Here is a 10034-nt window from a genome sequence, read left to right as displayed (position 1 = left end):
AGATGGAGTTTAATTCAGATAAATGCGAGGTGCTGCATTTTGGGAAAGCAAATCTTAGCAGGACTTATACACTTAATGGTAAGGTCCTAGGGAGTGTTGCTGAACAAAGAGACCTTGGAGTGCAGGTTCATAGCTCCTTGAAAGTGGAGTCGCAGGTAGATAGGATAGTGAAGAAGGCGTTTGGTATGCTTTCCTTTATTGGTCAGAGTATTGAGTACAGGAGTTTGGAGTTCATGTTGCGGCTATACAGGACATTGGTTAGGCCACTGTTGGAATATTGCATGCAGTTCTGGTCTCCTTCGTATCGGAAAGATGTTGTGAAACCTGAAAGGTTTCAGAAAAGATTTACAAGGATTTTGCTAGGGTTGGAGGATCTGAGCTACAGGGAGAGGCTAAACATGCTGGGGCTGTTTTCCCTGGAGCGTTGGAGGCTCAGAGGTGACCTTATTGAGGTTTACAAAATTATGAGTGGCATGGATAGTCTTTTCCCTGGGGTCGGTGAGCCCAGAACTAGAGGGCGTAGGTTTAAGGTGAGAGCGGAAAGATATAAAAGAGACCTAAGGGGCAACCTTTTCACACAGATGGTGGTACGTGTATTGAATGAGCTGTCAGAGATTGTGGTGGAGGCTGGTACAATTGCAACGTTTAAGAGGCATTTGGATGGGTATATGAATAGGAAGGGTTTGGAGGGATATGGGCTGGGTGCTGGCAGGTGGGACTAGGTTGGGTTGGGATATCTGGTCGGCATGGACGGGTTGGACCGAAAGGTCTGTTTCCATGCTGTACATCTCTATGACTCTATGACTCTATTTAATCTGAGGGTTCAGAGTTCAAGTTCTTGCGTGGGCCCGGCTTTTAAATCCAAGTTTTCAGTACTGTCTCTGCACTCAATCCGTGGCGTGTTTAAATCTGATCTGCTTCACGTCTCAAAAACATATTTGCCCAGAAACAAAGTACTGGCTGATTTCGAACTCTTGCGTGGGCCCGGCTTTTAAATCCAAGTTTTCAGTCCTGTCTCTGAACTCAATCCGTGGCGTGTTTAAATCTGATCTGCTTCACGTCTCAAAAACATATTTGCCCAGAAACAAAGTACTGGCTGATTTCGAACTCATTCTTATTGCTGTCGACATAGGATTACCACAGTTTAATACGTTTTAATTCCTTTCATAATAATTATTTGGCAGTGTTGAAGTATAGTTTTTCTGCTTGCACTGTGGGGAATGTACGGAAATCGCTGTGTGACAGAACACACATTGGATAGAGTAGATAAAAGCCGAAAGATGTGCGGATGCTGGCAATCAGAAACAAGATCAGAAATTGCTGGAAATGCACAACATTTCTGTCAGCGTCTGTGGAGAGAAATCAGAGCCATCCTTTTGGATAGAATGACTCGTTCTCAGGAGTTTCAGGGTGCTTTCCTCGTAATTTCTGTTTTTGTTTCCAAACTGATCAGGTCCTGATAAAGGTCAGAATGTGAACGAGAATAGTCTTTCAGATCTGCGAGACATGTCTCTACTTCTGTCTCTGTGCTTTCAGGACTCAAGTACCGGTACAGACTAGTTTTCAAACCCCCTTTACATTTGAACAGTCTTAAGAATAGCAAGATAATCGTCGTTCTAGTTGAAACATTTAGGTGCTGTGCCCAGGAAATTGTTCATAGCTTTGTACAGGATGGAAACAGACCCCTGGATCCAACTTGTCCATGCCGACCAGATAACTCAAATTAATCTAGTCCCATTTTCCATCTCATGCGCCACACCTCTGTAAACCATTCCGACCCAGATACTCATCCAGATGCCTTTTAAAGTCAAAAAAGCGTGGTACTGGAAAAGCACAGCCGGTCAGGCAGCTTCCGGAGAGTCATCAGGAATGGTCATTCCAGATGAGGAACTCATGCTCAACACGTCAACTTTTCTGCTTCTTGGATGCTGCCTGACCAGCTGTGCTTTTCCAACACCACACTTTGTTGACTCCGATCGCCTGCATCTGCAGTCCTCACTTTCCCCCAGATGCCTTTTAAGTGTTGCAATTGGACCAATCTCCAGCATTTCCTCTGGCAGCTCATTCCATACATGCACCATCCACTGCGTGTGAAAAAAAAACGTTCCCCTTAGATCCCTGTTAAATCTTTCTTCTCTCACCGAGATCTGTCTCCTTTTCTCCAGCCTAGGAAAAAGACCATGTGCATTTACCATATTGCGACCTCGATAAGGTCATCCCATAGCCTCTGATGATCCTGGGAAAGCAGCCCCAGCCTATTCAGTCTCTCCCTGTAGCTACTTTCGATTCCAGCATCTGCAGTTCTGTTTTGTCGTGCAAACCCGTGGAACGCCGGTGCCTGTGCTTTACTCGATTTGAAACCAGAGGCTTTCAGAGCCTTATTCCTTCTTCAGTTCTCTCGCTGTCCTTCCTGTGGGTTCAAATAAACCTGCTGGACACTAAACCCAGCGTGATGTTCTTTTTGACTTTGCCCAGCGCAGTCCAACAGCTGCGATTACATGTTATGTGTTTTGCTTGAGACGTTCTGTTGCAGACATTTGGAAGATAGAGTTTTTTTTTGTCGAGAGCAGCTTGTTGTGGATTGCAAGTTGTGATTTGTGACGAAGTCTCACTGGACTGGAAGCATTAACCGTGTTTTCTCTGAACATTTGCTGCCAGAGTGTGGTTCTTGTTGTGAATGCGTTTGGAAGACTTGAGCTGGAAGTGATGAATTATTTTTTGATTCAGGTAGCAACGTGCAAGCCAACTGCACGGAAAGTAAATGACGAGAGAGTGTGAAATCGGTGAAGGATTGGAGATGTGTTGGTGACGGTGAAATACGATTGGGAATGCATTGTTTCAGTAAGAGTAAGCAGTGAAAAAGGAAATGTGTGCAACAAACCCATAAAAATAAATATAAATCAATGCAATATTCTCTGTTCAACAGTGTGTGTCACTGGATAAGTCAGCCGAAGTGAGTTTGGATAGCTCAGTTTGTTGAAAAGGCAACATTTAATCGTCGGGACCCGAGTTCATGTCCCGATTTGGGCACTGCTTTTAAACGGGAGTTCTCTGTCCTTTGTCCAAACAATCAATGCGTGAAATGGTTAAACCTGATTTGCTTCAACTCTAGAAAGACGAAATTCCAAAACCAGCAGACTAGCTGAATTCGAACTCATTCTCAGTACCATCCACATAACAATTCCACAGGTTAAAATGCTTCAATTCCTTCCGCAGCATTTATTTGGGAGAGTTGCTGTGTCATATTTGAGCTGTGACTGTGGAGAGTGTGTGGAAATGGCTGTGTTACAGAATCACACTGGATAGAGTAGATAAAAGCCGAAAGGATTGCGGATTCTGACAATCAGAACCAACATCAGGAATCGCTGGAAAAGCTGAGTAGTTCTAGTAGCATCTGTGGAGAGAAATCAATTACCCTTTCGGGTCGAGTTCGTCTTTCTGCAGAGTTTTAGGTGGATTTCCTCGGAATTTGTTTTCTCGTTTCCCAATAGATTAGACACTGATGAAGGTCAAAATGTGAATCTTTCAGATCTACGAGAGAAAGTCCGTACTTCTTGACTCACCACTGAGTGTCCTTGATTCGGTACTGGTACAGGTTGTATATTCAAATCCCTTTAAAATTTCCCAGTCTTAAGAAAAGCAAGATAATGGTCGTTCCAGCTAAAACATTTATGTGGCGGAGGTGGGTACTGCTGATGCTGGAGATTAGAGTTAGGATTAGAGTGGTGCTGGAAAAGCACAGCAGGTCAGGCAGCATCCGAGGAGCAGGAAAATCGACTTTTCAGGCAAAAGCTCTTCATCAGGAATGCTGAGGGAAATATGTGCTGAAGTATTAATGTGCTGTGTGCAGCAATTTGTAGGAGTCATGAGTTCACAGGTTTGTACAGGATGGAAACATACCATTTGGTCCAACTCGTTCATGCTGACCAGGTATCATAAATTAATCTCGTCCCATTTGCCAGCACGTGGACTGTATCCGTCTAAACCCTTCCTATCCATGCACTCATCCAATGCGTTTTAAATATTGTAATTGAACCAGGCTCCAACAGTAGCTCTGGCAGCTCATTCTCATAAATGTACCATCTTTTGTGTGAAAAAAAAGCCCTTTTAATCTTTCCCCTTTCACCTAAATTTATGTCTTTTAGTTCTGGACTCCCCCACCCCAGGAAAAATACCTTATCTATTTACCATATCCAAGCCCCTCATGATTTTATAAACCTTTGTCAGGTCACCCCTCAGTTTCTGACACTCCAGAGAAAACAGTTAAAAACCTCGAACCCACGGGACATTCTTGGAAATCTTTTCTGAGCCCTTTCAACTTTCATTCCATTCTTCTGACAGAAGGGAACTGTGAATTGCACAAAACATTGCAAAAGTGGCCTAATCAATATCATGTCCAGCTGCAACATGAACTCCCAACTACTATACTCAATGCTCTGAACAGTAAACGGCAATATACCAAACGCCTTCTTGACTATCCTATCTACCTGCGACTCTACATTCAACGAGCAAGAAACCTGCACTGCAAGGTACCTTTGTTGAGCAACACTACCCAGCATTTTACCATTAAGTGCATCATTTCTAATGTAGACAGAGGAGATAAAAACCGAAAGAAAAGCGGATGCAGGCAATCAGAATCAAAGTTAGAAATTGCTGGAAAAGCTGGGCAGCTGTGGTACCATCTGTGAGAGAAATCAGTGCTAATGCTTCGCATTGGGTGACATTTCCTTATAACTAATCTTAGATAGCAAATTCTTGGTGTATATAGAGTGCATAGCGTTGGAGAAGGGTATAAGGAGTCTACGAAAGGTTGAGATAGAGCCCAAAGAGACAAAAGAATAGTTGTACCGACAAAGGAGTGGATAGTGATTTAGCTGAGAGAGATAACAGCTGTTAGAATTTCTCAACAGTGTGGGTTTGACAGCGTTTGAGTTTTTTCACAACTTCTGGCAGGTGCCACAGTACCTGACAAGGGGTCAAAGCGTTTGGTTTTGTTTTGTATTCTTTCCCAAGAATTATCCCCAGGGTGCAGGAATTTCCTGTGAGCATAGGTTGGGACTTGACACTTTGGAATTTCGATAAAAAGTGAGTGACCGTCTCTCATCAAGACATACAGAATGAGAAACACATAGCACAAAGACGGTTAGTCAGTCACCAACAATGGCATGTATCTTGAAGACTAGGGTAGGAGATACATTTATCACCACTGACTGCAAGTTAACCTCTAAGCCACTCAACATCCTGACTTGGAATTCTACCATCGGTACTTTAGCAGCAATGGGTAAAAGTTATGGAATTCCATCCTGAACAGTTTTATAGATAAACGAAAATTGCATGATCTGCAGTGTTTCAAGAAGGCAGCTCAGCACTACCTCCTCAAGGGTCATTTTTGTCCATATTCTGACTTTCTGTTGGGGTTCTCCAATTGTTGCCCCTGTGCCTGATCATTCCCTTCCAGTGTGCTGCAAGCCTCCTCTGTGGCAAATGTTTATTCAATTCCAATCATATTCGAATTCCATGAACGGGAAGCTGAACAATTTAAATTCCATTCCAAAATTAATCTGGTGTTTCCGAAATGCTCAGATTTACACTGGTTCAAAAGAAAACCTGATTTCGTTCCATCCGTCAGAGAAGGAAATGTGTACCTCTGAACCACCCTAAACTATACCAGAGCCATTATAATGTGATTAACAAGTAAGTGTTCTGTAAAGTGTTGAACAAGAAACTTAGTTGTATTCAAGAATTTATTTATTCATGATCATCCCCAGGTAATGGAGGGAGGAAAGTAAATATTTACCTTAGCAGGAATTCTCATATACTGTGAATTAGTAGGAAAACCCATTGCATGCCACATTATTGTGGCAAAAGGAAGTTTATTATGTGCATAAATAACTTTAGTGCTTTTTATTTAAAAAAAAGAGGTCTGTCTAAATGTCTGTTAAGCATTACAGTCGCATTTACTTCTACCACCTCACATGGCAGTGGAAATCCACACAACTACCATCCTTGGTGCAAAAAGCTTGCCTTGCACATCTTGTTTATAATCGCCGCCCTCCAACCCACCTTAAACCAATGTCAATTTATATTTTACGTTTTCGCATTTGGAAAGAGACTCCAAATATTCACCCTGTTAATGTCCCACATCATTGCATAGATTTCTTTCAGGTCGTCCCTCAGCCTCTAACGCTTTGTTGAAAACAATCTGAGTTTGCCCTACCTCTCCGCACAACTAAAGTGCACCACTGCAGACATCTGGTAAATATATCTGTATCCTCTCCAACGCCTCCAGATCCTACCTGCAGCCTGTTCACCGGAGTTGCACACTATGCTCCCAAAGTGGGTTAACTAAAGCTTCATGGAGCTGCATCATGACCAGCTAACTTTAATACTCAGTGCCCCATTTGAAGACTATTACGTTCTGTGTCATATGTTACATTTTTCTTTTGGTTCACCATGTTGGATTCTTGGAACACATTGGAAATGCAACACGCAAGTAATAATCATTTTCCAAATAACTTCGGATAATGTGACCTGAAATGCAATGATTTTGATGGCATTCAAGCCCACAATGTTTTGCACATAAAACGAACGTGGCAGTCATTGCACTACAGAACTGACACATGAAGTGGAAAGGTCTCATGAGCCATGGATTAATGTGTTTGCTTGAAATATTCTGATTGCAGCCATTTGGAAGATAGATTTTTTTTCGAAATCAGCTGTTGTGATTACCTGGTTCTCATTCCGCTCCAATCTTAGGTGCACGAAATTTGGAGTTTGGAATAATCCTTCCTGCTAGATTGTCAGTCTCTTCTAACACCGTAATACTGTGAGGAGGCCATTCAGTATTCACTTGGTTCACGGCCGGTAGAACATTTCTCACATCCACTTTCCTATAACCCTTCATTCCCTATGACTGATAATTCGTTCTATCTCAGCTTTAAATGTACACAATGACTCTTCCCCCTCAGCTCTCTGTGGCAAGAAGTTCCAAAGATTCTTTAACCCTCTGAAGGTGAAGTTACTCGTCATCTCAGGCTTAAGCTGATAACATTTATTGAGTCAATGCCCGCTGGTACCAGACTCCCCATCGAGGGGAACCATCCTCTTAGCTTATACACTGTTAAGACACTTAAGAATATTTGTATTCACGTGTTGGACGTGGGTGTCAACTGGCTGGACTATCATTTATTGCCCATCCAAAATAGCCTTACAGGAAATGTTCGTGGGTTGCCTTCTTGAGCAGCAGCAGCGCGTGTGCTGTAGGTCGATCCACAACGCTGTAAAGGAAGGAAGTCCAGAAAATTACCAAATGACACTAAAGTAACGATGACATATTTCCAAGTCAGGATGTTGAGTGACTTGTAGTGGCACTTGCAATTAGTATGTTTGCATGCATCTCCTGCCCTAGTCCTTCGAGATGTAAGTGGTCGTTGGCTACTGTCTTAACATCTTGATGGTATGTGTTTATAATTTTGCACATTTCGATGATAAATCAACTTTCATTCTTCTAAATTGCAATATGTTGAATACCAAACTATGCTAATAAGAAATCATTGCATACTGGTGATCATTCTTGGGAAAAAATGCAGAACAAAACTAAAAAGCTGTGACTACTCCCCAGACGATAATTGTCCCTGTCCAGACGCTGTGAAACTCCCCAAAATCTGTCATCTCCACCCTAAATGTAAATCGGACGTGATACACAACTACTCGATGGAACCACCCCACAGTGGGGGAGTGCCCATGAACCATCGGAGAATGCATTTGCTTGAAACGTTTTCATTGCAGCCGTTTGGAAAATAGAATTTGTTCGACATCAACTTGTGAATACGAAGGTCTTATTTCTATTCAAGCCTCACTGGGCTCAAACCATTAATCGTGCAACATGCCATGATCCATTTTCAGGTTCCAATCAACCAATAGATGATGCATTTAAGTCAGACACCTTTAAAGTTTTCGGATACAGAATTGCCCAGAAAAAAAGAAACGTAATAATTTCATACCCATATGTATTAGTGACTACATAATAGTCGTTAATGTCTTTCAATTACTTCTGTAGTATTTATTTGGCCGGGGAGAAGTGTTTGTGGTTGAAATGAAGCAGTGTGTGAAAATTGTGTGACAGAAACATACTGGACAGAGTAGATAAAAGCAGTGGGTGGAAACAAACACAGAAATTGCTGGAAAAATCTCAACATGTCTGGCATCATCTGGGAAGAGAAACCACAGTTAACGTTTCACGTGCGGTACCCCCACCTCAGAATTGATGATAGCTCTGAAAATGGCGGTTCGCATGCTGAATACAGGGTGGGAGGAGGGGATAAGATGTAAACGATAGGTGGGTATGGATTCTAAAAAGAGAAAAGATCAGTTTTATTGCAAATGAATGGATAACGAACTGTTTAAGAGAGACAATAGCTGTTAATGGAAAATGTTGGTGGCTGACAATAAGGTGGGGATGTGGGGCGCGGGTTTACAGCGTCTGGACAGTTGGTACAGCGTCTGGGGAGGTTTTGACAGCGTTTTGTATTCTTTCCCAACAATGATCCCCAGTATTCAGGAATTTCGTTTGAGCAAATGTTGGGACTCAACACATTGAATTTTAGACATCGAAATATGCAGAATTAGAAACACATCGGAAAAAGACACGAAGACAGCAAAGCCTTGTTGTCTTTGTATTTAGATGAACTGAGATGAAAATGATTTTTTTTTTACTTTCAGTAAACAGCCTTACACACAACCGTGCACACGAAAACATGATAAAGTTAAAAATTGATGCAGGATGGGGCATGAGTTGGTGCCAGTGAAATGCAATTGTGAATGCATTGCGGTGGTCGGGACAGTAGTCCGAAAGAAAGTGTGTTTGACAAGCCCATCATTATAATAGGAAATCACTGCAATATTGTCTATTGTGTCATGAAGGTGTAAGGGGTACTATACCTTTAAGAGAGCTGAAGGTCTTAACAAGCACGCAGAGTGCTGGAGAATTTACAATGTAACATTTTCTATGAAACCAAACGCACTTTCAAATTTGGCCAGTCAGTTTAAATTATGCCCCAATATACTAACCACCAATCAAATTTGAATTTGCTATTTTGCCAATATTAACACAAATGAAACGATCCGATGCTTTTACGGTATAAGACCGGGAAACATTGAATAGTTGGAGGAGAACTGCTAAAACGCCAACAGATGTAGGCTGTTACCAAGAACTTTCTGAGAGGTGGCTCTCTGGAGAAGGAGTTTGCACAGTAAAACATTTCAGCATCGAACTGGAGAGCAAATCTACACTGGACGATACCAGGACAGGATTCAATAGCTGGCTGGTTTTGAAGGCTATATTTTTCTTTAAATCTTAATCGGCAGTTTAATCAGACCAGTATTGGAGAGGCAAAGGCAAAAAAAAAGAGTTTTGGATAAATGCGTTTAAAATAGTTGTTAGTTAATTATTCTCTATTAGACTTTTTAAAAAGTTGTTAACTTTTACTTTAAATAGTGACTTTTGGGATAATTCTTTGCCTCTCGAATTTTCAGAGATTACAGCATGAGCTGAATCTTTTCTGTGCGTCGGGGTTTGAATTAGCAGAGGGGTTTACCCTGTGTCATAGCAATTGCAAGTGAGTGTCAATGGGGAAGCGAGCGAGGATCGGGAGTCGGTAGAGCATCAGACCTTTAATCAAAAGTGCATGGTTCAAAATGCGATCCGGGCGCTGATTGTAAATCGGAGTTCTCCATGCCTTTGTCGACTTCCTTGTTTCGAAAGAATCAATGAATGACGCATTTAAGGCTATTCCTTGAATTCTCAAAAAATTAAACAGTATTTCATGGAAACAGCAAACAGAATGATTTCGAACGCATTTGTATTACTGCCAACATAACATTCGTTATTATCTTTAAATTCCTCCTGTAGTATTTATTTGGCAGCATAGAAGGGTCGTGTTTGTGATTGATGTGGGAGCAATGTGTGGACATGATTGTGTAACAGAAACACGGTGAACAAGCAGGTAAAAGCTGAAAAAACTATGGGTGCTGGA

The sequence above is a fragment of the Chiloscyllium plagiosum genome, chromosome 46, assembly GCF_004010195.1.
Source record: "Chiloscyllium plagiosum isolate BGI_BamShark_2017 chromosome 46, ASM401019v2, whole genome shotgun sequence".
Classification (NCBI taxonomy): Eukaryota; Metazoa; Chordata; class Chondrichthyes; order Orectolobiformes; family Hemiscylliidae; genus Chiloscyllium; species Chiloscyllium plagiosum.
Note: the sequence above shows the minus strand (reverse complement) of the source record.